Genomic DNA, 13,511 nt, shown 5'->3' with positions numbered 1-13,511 from the left:
GTCGTTACCTTTATGACTCTTTTATTTTGTATTTATTTTTTATCTTTGCAAAAGAACAGTTGTTTCCACAGTCTCCGTGTCGCGCTTCAGCGCGTAAGCACGGAGGGGAACCGGCAGTCATCTCACTCCACTGTCAATCGGATCCAGGTCCCTCGAAGTGCATGCAGTCAGCCAGTGGCGCCATGACCAGTCAATTTGCGGTTGGGCCGGCTCGTCGTCGCGACGTTTCGGGCGGTTTGCCCTTCATCAGGCGACCAAACCGACCCACCAGCTGACTGCTTTCGTCGGAGAGTCCGCAGCGTGAGTCCCGTTGAGCTAGAGGGAGGGATCGTGTTCGCGCGTCGACTTCCGGGACCAGTCCCGTATGCCCGTTACTATACGACCTCACTCTCCGCCGTCGACACTGTCGCTCTTTCCTTCTCCGCTCCAGTCCCCCGATGGATTCTCCAACTGGTGTTCGAAGGTGTCTCACGTCCGTAGAGTCGCCACTGCCGTGGCCCCGCTCTCTCTTCACCGCGATGTCCTGTCAACTCTTATATTTGGACACAACATATAGGTGACGGCCCTATTTGCTGTTACGCGCCCCGAAACATTTTATGTAGTCTATCCTCCGGTCAAACCAGTGGGACAGGAAATATTTTGAACTTTCCTCCGGCTAACTTTAATTTGTCAAACGGAATTATTTTCAAAACGTCCATTCGTACTCAGTATTCTATTCCTCTCATATTGGCTCTAGTATTATTGGGATATCCTCATTCTCGTGCCATATGTTATTATTTCATTCCCAAACTTCCGTTTTTTTTGCTCAACAGTATTCGACGTAACAAAATAAACGTATTCTCGGTCGCAATATCCTATGATGGCTAACTAATTATGTAATCGTGAATGTTCTTCTTACCTCCTCCAAGTATTTTCCGGTCCTCCAAAACTTCGATTTTTGTCCCTTTCATGTAGATATGAATCGTATTTATCCACTCCCCCGCCGTACGTCCGCATGTTCATAATGTCGTGATTAGCACCCGTTAGCATCGGGCTGCATCGAGTTGGTCCGGTTATAGATGTACGAATGGATTACTATCTAGTTCCGCCAAACTATATAGCGACCCTTTCAGGAAGTGGAAAGTCCCTCCCGCATTTCCGTTTCTGGGTCGTCGCCCCTGGCGACCAGTGTTTATTTTAGATCCTTAATAATCCATAGTCGGCAAAAGTCCCGTAAATCATCCTCGGAGTTCATATACTAATGTTAGCGTTTGAGATGCTATTTTTTAAAAAAATTTTTTTCAATGTGACCTGCTGGTATTCGTAGGATGTTTATTCCTAGGTTCTTTACTTAATGTTGTCGCCGTTACGTTCGCGTCATATTCGGTCCTTCTATTCACTACCACTTCCGGGTTGTCACCCCTGGCAACCAGTATTGCTTTAAAACCTTTAATAATCCGTAGTCCGTATTCGTGTCGTAGATTATATTCGAAATATATTGACTAATGTTAGTGCTTAAAAGGCTATTTCAAAAATCCAAACGACCCGCTGGTATTTGTAAGTTATTCATTCCTAAGGTTTTTACGGCTATTGTTAACATTCTTATGTACGCGTCATATCCGGTGCTTCAACTCACTAACGTTTCCGGGTAGTCCCCCTGGCAACCAGTGTTTATTTTAAGACTTACTAACTCGTAGTCGGTAACAGTCCCGCAGCTCATATTCGGTATTATTTTCTAATGTTAGTGTTTGAGATGTCGTCTCAAAAATCCATGTGGTCCCTTGGTTTCCGTAAGTTGTTTATTTATAGGTCTTTTTTGGTCAATGTTATCGTCATTACGTTCGTGAAGTAGCCGCGTTGTCCGCGTCATCGTGTTATTATTATTGATCAAGTTTTCTTTTATCGTGCATTGTTTCCTATTTTATTTCGGTATTTTACTTTTTTCATAATTTCGTGTGAGTGTATTACGCCCCACCCCGTCATTCGTTTTTTCTTTTCTTTTTAACGTAGAGACCTACCTGTGATGTTATTATTTTATTTGCCGTTCCCTTTTTATGCGCATATCCCCCATATCCATTTTTGTATCCACGGAACAATCAGTTTTGTAAACATGTTTTGTTCAATAAATACATAAATGTACAACATCAGTATACATTCTTTTCATTTTTCTATGCTTAATCCTCTCAATAAACCAGACAACGCGTATGTAAGTATTCCTGTATACACAAGGTTGAATGGGGTAGAAAAGAGGATTAGTGGGAGTAGAGAAAAGAAGAAAAGAAGGAAAGAAAAGAGAAGGGACAACCGAATGTAGAAAGAATTTCAGAAAAAAAGCCAAAAAGATTTAATACTTACCCGAGTATCTGATTCTTTTGATTTCTACTACCTCTTTACAGCCTTTTTCCGAAATGGTGTTGAATCGTGTCTTTTTGGACGGTTTTCATAATTCCTCTCATCCTTTCCGGTCAGGTTTCCCTTATGATGAATTGTTACTTACCCCTTGGAGCCTACGGAACTGGTGCGGCCACATGGTGTCTCTTCACTTGGGGTCACTCCGTCTTGATCCTGGAGTACATCTTCGTTGAAAACATTCATTCCTCCCGTCCGAGGTCCTCTCCTCTTTCACGTGTTCCTTTAAAGTCGAATCCAGGTCCTTTTTGTCATCCACCTCCATCGACGTCCGTGATGTTATTTATTTTGCTCCCTTTGTTTTCCTGAGCCTTCTGTTGACCCCGGCCTTTCACTTAGGGAATGGTAAGGGTGGACCCCCGCGTCCACCCGCTGGGACCTGGCTGGTTAGGTTTTTTGAAAAATTAGAGCGAGATCCGGGTCACCCCGGATCCCGATATGCCCCCTCCGCTCCCAGGGGACCGCAGGAATTTCACGCCAATCACCATATCGGAACCCCCCGAACTCGGGGGGCCGCCCGTGTTCGGCCTTTGGTGTCTTTCTCCGTCAGTGGGGTTTCTCCCATTCTTCGTTTTAAACAGGAGTGCCCGGAGATTGTTCGGCTCGGTCTTCTTTTAGTTCCCGCCATCCAGTCCGAGATCCAGTCTTGGATTCTACAGACCACCTTGTTGGCCCTCCTCGGCGGCTGCATCTTCCCTTTTTCACCGTTAATCCATGCGTGCGTCGTCATCCTCCTCCTGTTGGTGCTTGTCGTTTGCCCACCTTCCGATCTTTTCATCTCCCCATGTCGTCCTCCTCCGTCCTTCTCCCGACCCCGGGGGGCCGTCCGTGTCCGGTTTTTCTTGTCCTACTCCGTCATTGGGGTTTCTCCCATTCTTCATTTTAAACGGGAGTGCCCGGAGTTTGTTCGTCTCGGTCTTCTTTTAGTTCCCGTCATCCGGTCCGAGATCCAGTCTTGGATTCTACAGACCATCTTGTTGGCCCTCCTCAACGGCCGCGTCTTCCTTTTCGCAGTTAATCCGTGTGTGCGTCGTCATCCTCCTCCTCTCTCTTGCTTTTTCTTTTATTTTTCTCTTTTCGTTTTGATCCTGGAGTCCACCTTCGATTAAAACATTCATCCTTCCGTCCGAGATCCTCTCCTCTTTCTCGTGTTCCTTCAAAGTCGAGTCCGGGCCCTTTTTGTCTTCCACTTCCAATGACGTCAGTGATGTTATTTATCTTGTTCCCTTTGTTTCATGAGCCTTCTATTGACCCCGGCCTTTCACTTAGGGAATGGTAAGGGTGGACCCCCGCGTCCACCCGCTGGGACCTGGCTGGTTAGGTTTTTGAAAAGTTAGAGCGAGATCCGGGTCACCCCGGATCCCGATATGCACTCTCCGCTCCCGGGGGACCGCAGGAATTTCACGCCAATCACCATATCGGATTCCCCCGAAACCGGGGGGCCGCCCGTGTTCGGCCTTTGGTGTCTTTCTCCGTCAGTGGGGTTTCTCCCATTCTTCATTTTAAACAGGAGTGCCCGGAGTTTGTTCGGCTCGGTCTTCTTTTGGTTCCCGCCATCCGGTCCGAGATCCAGTCTTGGATTCTACAGACCACCCGGTTGGCCCTCCTCGACGGCTGCATTTTCCTTTTCACCGTTAATCCGTGCTTGCGTCGTCATCCTCCTCCTGTTGGTGCTTGCCGTTTTCCCACTTTTCGATCCTTTCATCTCCGCACGTTGTCCTCTTCCGTCCTTCTCCCGAAGCCGGGGAGCCCCCCGTGTCTGGTCTTTAGTGTCCTTTCTCGGTCTTCTTTTAGTTCCCGCCATCCGGTCCGAGATCCAGTCTTGGATTCTACAGACCACCTGGTTGGCTCTCCTCGACGGCTGCATTTTCCTTTTCACCGTCAATCCGTGCGTGCGTCGTTATCCTCCTCCTGTTGGTGCTTGCCGTTTTCCCACTTTCCGATCCTTTTCTCGGTCTTCTTTTAGTTCCCGCCATCCGGTCCGAGATCCAGTCTTGGATTCTACAGACCACCCGGTTGGCCCTCCTCGACGGCTGCTTTTTCCTTTTCACCGTTAGTCCGTGCGTGCGTCGTCATCCTCCTCCTGTTGGTGCTTGCCGTTTTTCCACTTTCCGATCCTTCTCCTCGGTCTTCTTTTAGTTCCCGCCATCCGGTCCGAGATCCCGTCTTGGATTCTACAGACCACCTGGTTGGCCCTCCTCGACGGCTGCATTTTCCTTTTTCCGTTAATCCGTGCGTGCGTCGTCATCCTCCTTCCCGGTCCTCTTTTAGTTCCCGCCATCCGGTCCGAGATCCAGACTTGGATTCTACAGACCACCTGGTTGGCCCTCCTCGACGGCTGCATTTTCCTTTTCACCGTTAATCCGTGCGTGCGTCGTCATCCTCCTTCTCGGTCCTCTTTTAGTTCCTGCCATCCGGTCCGAGATCCAGTCTTGGATTCTACAGACCACCTGGTTGGCCCTCCTCGACGGCTGCATCTTCCTTTTCACCGTTAATCCGTGCGTGCGTCGTCATCCTCCTTCTCGGTCTTCTTTTAGTTCCCGCCATCCGGTCCGAGATCCAGTCTTGGATTCTACAGACCACCTGGTTGGCCCTCCTCGACGGCCGCTATTTCCTTTTCACCCTTAGTCCGTGCGTGCGTCGTCATCCTCCTCCTGTTGGTGCTTGCCGTTTTCCCACTTTCCGATCCCTCTCCTCGGTCTTCTTTTAGTTCCCGCCATCCGGTCCGAGATCCCGTCTTGGATTCTACAGACCACCTGGTTGGCCCTCCTCGACGGCTGCATTTTCCTTTTTCCGTTAATCCGTGCGTGCGTCGTCATCCTCCTTCTCAGTCCCCTTTTAGTTCCCGCCATCCGGTCCGAGATCCCGTCTTGGATTCTACAGACCACCTGGTTGGCCCTCCTCGACGGCTGCATTTTCCTTTTTCCGTTAATCCGTGCGTGCGTCGTCATCCTCCTTCTCAGTCCCCTTTTAGTTCCCGCCATCCGGTCCGAGATCCAGACTTGGATTCTATAGACCACCTGGTTGGCCCTCCTCGACGGCTGCATTTTCCTTTTCACCGTTAATCCGTGCGTGCGTTGTCATCCTCCTTCTCGGTCCCCTTTTTTTAGTTCCCGCCATCCGGTCCGAGATCCAGTCTCGGATTCTACAGACCACCTGGTTGGCCCTCCTCGACGGCTGCATCTTCCTTTTCACCGTTAATCCGTGCGTGCGTCGTCATCCTCCTTCTCGGTCTTCTTTTAGTTCCCGCCATCCGGTCCGAGATCCAGACTTGGATTCTGCAGACCACCTGGTCGGCCCTCCTCGACGGCTGCATTTTCCTTTTCCCCGTTAATCCGTGCGTGCGTCGTTATTCTCCTCCTCGGTCTTCTTTTAGTTCCCGCTATCCGGTCCGAGATCCAGTCCTGGATTCTACAGACCACCTGGTTGGCCCTCCCCGACGGCTGCATTTTCCTTTTCACCGTTAATCCGTGTGTGCGCCGTCACCCTCCTCCTGTTGGTGCTTGCCGTTTCCCCACTTTCCGATCCTCTCCTCTCCGTACGTTGTCCTCTTCCGTCCTTCTCCCGAAGCCGGGGAGCCGCCCGTGTCTGGTCTTTAGTGTCCTATTCTGTCAGTGGGGTTTCTCCCATTCTTTGTTTTAAACAGGAGTGCCCGGAGTTTGTTCATCTCGGCCTTCTTTTATTTCCGGCCATCGGGTCCGAGATCAAGTCTTGGATTCTATAGACCCCCTTGTTGGCCCTCCGCAACGGCTGCGTCTTCCTCTTCACAGTTAATCCGTGTGTGGTCGTCATCTTCCTCCTGTTGGTGCTTATCGTTTTCCCACCTTCCAATCCTTTCATCTCCCTATGTTGTCCTCCTCCGATCCCAGGCGTTCAGTTGAGGGTTTTTTTCATTTGCAGTCGTTTCCCAGCGCTTTCATCACTCCCGACTTTCTTCAATTCCAATCTTCCCCAAAAGTGAGAAGGAAATTAAGATTGCGGGTTGGGATTAAGGCCTCCCTCTCGAGGTTGGGGTCAGGATGGAGGGCGGAAATTAAGATCAAGATAAAACGAACTAGTGAAAGGAGAAAAGGAAAGAAAAGAAGAATAGAAAGAAAGACAAAGAAGGGGGGGGGGGGGGGGGGGGGGGGGGTTTGTTGGTGGGGGGGTTTGTTTTATTGGATTTTTATTGCCTTCTTCCACGGGTAGGATTATTTGTGGAAGGGAATAAAATCATGTTTTGGTTGAGTTTAGGGGGCAGACTTTGTAATTGGAAAATTCCATTTATATATATATATATATATATATATATATATATACTCTTTAATATATTTATGTTTTTATTTTCTTAATTGTGATTAGATGGGAAATTGAAAATAACCCATCTTTGCAAGGGTCAATTCATACATTCAAACCTAATCCAATAAAACGACCTGGTTGGGTTTAGGAAAGCGGATTGAGGCCGGGGTTGGGGATTAGGATGTGGGGTCCGAGGGTTAAGTTTAGGAAAAGGGATGGGGGGGGAAAAATAGAAAAGGGATAAAAAAAAGGGGGGGGGGGGGGGGGGGGGGGGGAAATTGAGGGACAAAGAACGGTTGGGTTTAGGGCTCAGGTTTCGAAAACAAATCTCTTATATTGGGGTTGGGGTTTAGGTCGGCGTCCGATGGTTGAGTTTAGGAAGAGGGATGGGGAGGGGGAATAAGAAAGAAGGAAAGAAAAAAAAGGGGGGGGGGGGGGGGGGGGGGGGGGGGAAGGAGGAATTGAGGGACAAAGAACGGTTGGGTTTAGGGCTCAGGTTTCAAAAACAAATCTCTTATATTGGGGTTGGGGTTTAGGTCGGAGTCCGATGGTTGAGTTTAGGGAAGTGTATTTTTTCTCTACTGGGGTTGGGGATTAGGAATAAAGTAGGAGGGTTGAGTTTAGGAAAAGGGTCCGACCACTAGTGCATTCGGATTTAGTTGTACGTTCATTTGACATTCATTTGCGCGTGTATCTGTTTTCCTTTTCCATTATTCGGTCCCTTAGTCAAAAATATTTTCGTAATTGATAAATTAAATGTTTGTATCAGTACCTCGATCCGGGCGTCCCGAACACATTCGCAATAACCTTTTACTCACCCTTTACGTGCGGAGGAAGTTCCTTCCCGTCACTCCACCAGGTCAACTCGTCATGTTTTGCCGTCCCCCCAATATTACTTTACGGTGCGTATTCGTTGTTTGATACCGCTTACTCTTTGTTGAGCCCCCAATACTTACCTTTCTTTGTTAATATTTCTCGCTCGTTCACTGGTAGTTCGTGCCTCGTCATTTCCCGGTCCGTCTCCGGGAGATGAGGACCGGGTGCGTGCACTCTGATGCAGGTCATCCAAACTGTTTACGTCACGTAATGTTAATTGTCCTGGTTCTGCGTGGCGTCGCGAAATGGCGAGTGCGAACAGCAGCGGAAAACACCAGTCGGATATGGTCGTTACCTTTATGACTCTTTTATTTTGTATTTATTTTTTATCTTTGCAAAAGAACAGTTGTTTCCACAGTCTCCGTGTCGCGCTTCAGCGCGTAAGCACGGAGGGGAACCGGCAGTCATCTCACTCCACTGTCAATCGGATCCAGGTCCCTCGAAGTGCATGCAGTCAGCCAGTGGCGCCATGACCAGTCAATTTGCGGTTGGGCCGGCTCGTCGTCGCGACGTTTCGGGCGGTTTGCCCTTCATCAGGCGACCAAACCGACCCACCAGCTGACTGCTTTCGTCGGAGAGTCCGCAGCGTGAGTCCCGTTGAGCTAGAGGGAGGGATCGTGTTCGCGCGTCGACTTCCGGGACCAGTCCCGTATGCCCGTTACTATACGACCTCACTCTCCGCCGTCGACACTGTCGCTCTTTCCTTCTCCGCTCCAGTCCCCCGATGGATTCTCCAACTGGTGTTCGAAGGTGTCTCACGTCCGTAGAGTCGCCACTGCCGTGGCCCCGCTCTCTCTTCACCGCGATGTCCTGTCAACTCTTATATTTGGACACAACATATAGGTGACGGCCCTATTTGCTGTTACGCGCCCCGAAACATTTTATGTAGTCTATCCTCCGGTCAAACCAGTGGGACAGGAAATATTTTGAACTTTCCTCCGGCTAACTTTAATTTGTCAAACGGAATTATTTTCAAAACGTCCATTCGTACTCAGTATTCTATTCCTCTCATATTGGCTCTAGTATTATTGGGATATCCTCATTCTCGTGCCATATGTTATTATTTCATTCCCAAACTTCCGTTTTTTTTGCTCAACAGTATTCGACGTAACAAAATAAACGTATTCTCGGTCGCAATATCCTATGATGGCTAACTAATTATGTAATCGTGAATGTTCTTCTTACCTCCTCCAAGTATTTTCCGGTCCTCCAAAACTTCGATTTTTGTCCCTTTCATGTAGATATGAATCGTATTTATCCACTCCCCCGCCGTACGTCCGCATGTTCATAATGTCGTGATTAGCACCCGTTAGCATCGGGCTGCATCGAGTTGGTCCGGTTATAGATGTACGAATGGATTACTATCTAGTTCCGCCAAACTATATAGCGACCCTTTCAGGAAGTGGAAAGTCCCTCCCGCATTTCCGTTTCTGGGTCGTCGCCCCTGGCGACCAGTGTTTATTTTAGATCCTTAATAATCCATAGTCGGCAAAAGTCCCGTAAATCATCCTCGGAGTTCATATACTAATGTTAGCGTTTGAGATGCTATTTTTTAAAAAAATTTTTTTCAATGTGACCTGCTGGTATTCGTAGGATGTTTATTCCTAGGTTCTTTACTTAATGTTGTCGCCGTTACGTTCGCGTCATATTCGGTCCTTCTATTCACTACCACTTCCGGGTTGTCACCCCTGGCAACCAGTATTGCTTTAAAACCTTTAATAATCCGTAGTCCGTATTCGTGTCGTAGATTATATTCGAAATATATTGACTAATGTTAGTGCTTAAAAGGCTATTTCAAAAATCCAAACGACCCGCTGGTATTTGTAAGTTATTCATTCCTAAGGTTTTTACGGCTATTGTTAACATTCTTATGTACGCGTCATATCCGGTGCTTCAACTCACTAACGTTTCCGGGTAGTCCCCCTGGCAACCAGTGTTTATTTTAAGACTTACTAACTCGTAGTCGGTAACAGTCCCGCAGCTCATATTCGGTATTATTTTCTAATGTTAGTGTTTGAGATGTCGTCTCAAAAATCCATGTGGTCCCTTGGTTTCCGTAAGTTGTTTATTTATAGGTCTTTTTTGGTCAATGTTATCGTCATTACGTTCGTGAAGTAGCCGCGTTGTCCGCGTCATCGTGTTATTATTATTGATCAAGTTTTCTTTTATCGTGCATTGTTTCCTATTTTATTTCGGTATTTTACTTTTTTCATAATTTCGTGTGAGTGTATTACGCCCCACCCCGTCATTCGTTTTTTCTTTTCTTTTTAACGTAGAGACCTACCTGTGATGTTATTATTTTATTTGCCGTTCCCTTTTTATGCGCATATCCCCCATATCCATTTTTGTATCCACGGAACAATCAGTTTTGTAAACATGTTTTGTTCAATAAATACATAAATGTACAACATCAGTATACATTCTTTTCATTTTTCTATGCTTAATCCTCTCAATAAACCAGACAACGCGTATGTAAGTATTCCTGTATACACAAGGTTGAATGGGGTAGAAAAGAGGATTAGTGGGAGTAGAGAAAAGAAGAAAAGAAGGAAAGAAAAGAGAAGGGACAACCGAATGTAGAAAGAATTTCAGAAAAAAAGCCAAAAAGATTTAATACTTACCCGAGTATCTGATTCTTTTGATTTCTACTACCTCTTTACAGCCTTTTTCCGAAATGGTGTTGAATCGTGTCTTTTTGGACGGTTTTCATAATTCCTCTCATCCTTTCCGGTCAGGTTTCCCTTATGATGAATTGTTACTTACCCCTTGGAGCCTACGGAACTGGTGCGGCCACATGGTGTCTCTTCACTTGGGGTCACTCCGTCTTGATCCTGGAGTACATCTTCGTTGAAAACATTCATTCCTCCCGTCCGAGGTCCTCTCCTCTTTCACGTGTTCCTTTAAAGTCGAATCCAGGTCCTTTTTGTCATCCACCTCCATCGACGTCCGTGATGTTATTTATTTTGCTCCCTTTGTTTTCCTGAGCCTTCTGTTGACCCCGGCCTTTCACTTAGGGAATGGTAAGGGTGGACCCCCGCGTCCACCCGCTGGGACCTGGCTGGTTAGGTTTTTTGAAAAATTAGAGCGAGATCCGGGTCACCCCGGATCCCGATATGCCCCCTCCGCTCCCAGGGGACCGCAGGAATTTCACGCCAATCACCATATCGGAACCCCCCGAACTCGGGGGGCCGCCCGTGTTCGGCCTTTGGTGTCTTTCTCCGTCAGTGGGGTTTCTCCCATTCTTCGTTTTAAACAGGAGTGCCCGGAGATTGTTCGGCTCGGTCTTCTTTTAGTTCCCGCCATCCAGTCCGAGATCCAGTCTTGGATTCTACAGACCACCTTGTTGGCCCTCCTCGGCGGCTGCATCTTCCCTTTTTCACCGTTAATCCATGCGTGCGTCGTCATCCTCCTCCTGTTGGTGCTTGTCGTTTGCCCACCTTCCGATCTTTTCATCTCCCCATGTCGTCCTCCTCCGTCCTTCTCCCGACCCCGGGGGGCCGTCCGTGTCCGGTTTTTCTTGTCCTACTCCGTCATTGGGGTTTCTCCCATTCTTCATTTTAAACGGGAGTGCCCGGAGTTTGTTCGTCTCGGTCTTCTTTTAGTTCCCGTCATCCGGTCCGAGATCCAGTCTTGGATTCTACAGACCATCTTGTTGGCCCTCCTCAACGGCCGCGTCTTCCTTTTCGCAGTTAATCCGTGTGTGCGTCGTCATCCTCCTCCTCTCTCTTGCTTTTTCTTTTATTTTTCTCTTTTCGTTTTGATCCTGGAGTCCACCTTCGATTAAAACATTCATCCTTCCGTCCGAGATCCTCTCCTCTTTCTCGTGTTCCTTCAAAGTCGAGTCCGGGCCCTTTTTGTCTTCCACTTCCAATGACGTCAGTGATGTTATTTATCTTGTTCCCTTTGTTTCATGAGCCTTCTATTGACCCCGGCCTTTCACTTAGGGAATGGTAAGGGTGGACCCCCGCGTCCACCCGCTGGGACCTGGCTGGTTAGGTTTTTGAAAAGTTAGAGCGAGATCCGGGTCACCCCGGATCCCGATATGCACTCTCCGCTCCCGGGGGACCGCAGGAATTTCACGCCAATCACCATATCGGATTCCCCCGAAACCGGGGGGCCGCCCGTGTTCGGCCTTTGGTGTCTTTCTCCGTCAGTGGGGTTTCTCCCATTCTTCATTTTAAACAGGAGTGCCCGGAGTTTGTTCGGCTCGGTCTTCTTTTGGTTCCCGCCATCCGGTCCGAGATCCAGTCTTGGATTCTACAGACCACCCGGTTGGCCCTCCTCGACGGCTGCATTTTCCTTTTCACCGTTAATCCGTGCTTGCGTCGTCATCCTCCTCCTGTTGGTGCTTGCCGTTTTCCCACTTTTCGATCCTTTCATCTCCGCACGTTGTCCTCTTCCGTCCTTCTCCCGAAGCCGGGGAGCCCCCCGTGTCTGGTCTTTAGTGTCCTTTCTCGGTCTTCTTTTAGTTCCCGCCATCCGGTCCGAGATCCAGTCTTGGATTCTACAGACCACCTGGTTGGCTCTCCTCGACGGCTGCATTTTCCTTTTCACCGTCAATCCGTGCGTGCGTCGTTATCCTCCTCCTGTTGGTGCTTGCCGTTTTCCCACTTTCCGATCCTTTTCTCGGTCTTCTTTTAGTTCCCGCCATCCGGTCCGAGATCCAGTCTTGGATTCTACAGACCACCCGGTTGGCCCTCCTCGACGGCTGCTTTTTCCTTTTCACCGTTAGTCCGTGCGTGCGTCGTCATCCTCCTCCTGTTGGTGCTTGCCGTTTTTCCACTTTCCGATCCTTCTCCTCGGTCTTCTTTTAGTTCCCGCCATCCGGTCCGAGATCCCGTCTTGGATTCTACAGACCACCTGGTTGGCCCTCCTCGACGGCTGCATTTTCCTTTTTCCGTTAATCCGTGCGTGCGTCGTCATCCTCCTTCCCGGTCCTCTTTTAGTTCCCGCCATCCGGTCCGAGATCCAGACTTGGATTCTACAGACCACCTGGTTGGCCCTCCTCGACGGCTGCATTTTCCTTTTCACCGTTAATCCGTGCGTGCGTCGTCATCCTCCTTCTCGGTCCTCTTTTAGTTCCTGCCATCCGGTCCGAGATCCAGTCTTGGATTCTACAGACCACCTGGTTGGCCCTCCTCGACGGCTGCATCTTCCTTTTCACCGTTAATCCGTGCGTGCGTCGTCATCCTCCTTCTCGGTCTTCTTTTAGTTCCCGCCATCCGGTCCGAGATCCAGTCTTGGATTCTACAGACCACCTGGTTGGCCCTCCTCGACGGCCGCTATTTCCTTTTCACCCTTAGTCCGTGCGTGCGTCGTCATCCTCCTCCTGTTGGTGCTTGCCGTTTTCCCACTTTCCGATCCCTCTCCTCGGTCTTCTTTTAGTTCCCGCCATCCGGTCCGAGATCCCGTCTTGGATTCTACAGACCACCTGGTTGGCCCTCCTCGACGGCTGCATTTTCCTTTTTCCGTTAATCCGTGCGTGCGTCGTCATCCTCCTTCTCAGTCCCCTTTTAGTTCCCGCCATCCGGTCCGAGATCCCGTCTTGGATTCTACAGACCACCTGGTTGGCCCTCCTCGACGGCTGCATTTTCCTTTTTCCGTTAATCCGTGCGTGCGTCGTCATCCTCCTTCTCAGTCCCCTTTTAGTTCCCGCCATCCGGTCCGAGATCCAGACTTGGATTCTATAGACCACCTGGTTGGCCCTCCTCGACGGCTGCATTTTCCTTTTCACCGTTAATCCGTGCGTGCGTTGTCATCCTCCTTCTCGGTCCCCTTTTTTTAGTTCCCGCCATCCGGTCCGAGATCCAGTCTCGGATTCTACAGACCACCTGGTTGGCCCTCCTCGACGGCTGCATCTTCCTTTTCACCGTTAATCCGTGCGTGCGTCGTCATCCTCCTTCTCGGTCTTCTTTTAGTTCCCGCCATCCGGTCCGAGATCCAGACTTGGATTCTGCAGACCACCTGGT

The 13,511-nt window shown here is 49.1% G+C and overlaps 2 long non-coding RNA genes across 2 annotated transcripts; both read right to left on the bottom strand.

The window, feature by feature from the left end:
• Positions 1-4,645, bottom strand: LOC148428439 (uncharacterized). The gene is made up of 2 exons (XR_015865107.1): positions 899-4,645; positions 1-532 (listed from the first exon to the last, which is right to left on the bottom strand). It is a non-coding gene; the product is annotated as an uncharacterized LOC148428439 (long non-coding RNA).
• A 3,184-nt stretch (positions 4,646-7,829) lies between these two features.
• LOC148428438 (uncharacterized) lies at positions 7,830-12,474 on the bottom strand. The gene is made up of 2 exons (XR_015865160.1): positions 8,728-12,474; positions 7,830-8,361 (listed from the first exon to the last, which is right to left on the bottom strand). It is a non-coding gene; the product is annotated as an uncharacterized LOC148428438 (long non-coding RNA).
• Between the last annotated feature and the right edge of the window lie 1,037 nt (positions 12,475-13,511).

The sequence above is a fragment of the Hippichthys cyanospilos genome, chromosome 1 (genome assembly GCF_059441005.1).
Source record: "Hippichthys cyanospilos isolate Australia breed blue-spotted pipefish chromosome 1, RoL_Hcya_1.0, whole genome shotgun sequence".
NCBI classification, from domain to species: Eukaryota; Metazoa; Chordata; class Actinopteri; order Syngnathiformes; family Syngnathidae; genus Hippichthys; species Hippichthys cyanospilos.
This window is presented reverse-complemented; position numbering and strand designations above follow the sequence as displayed.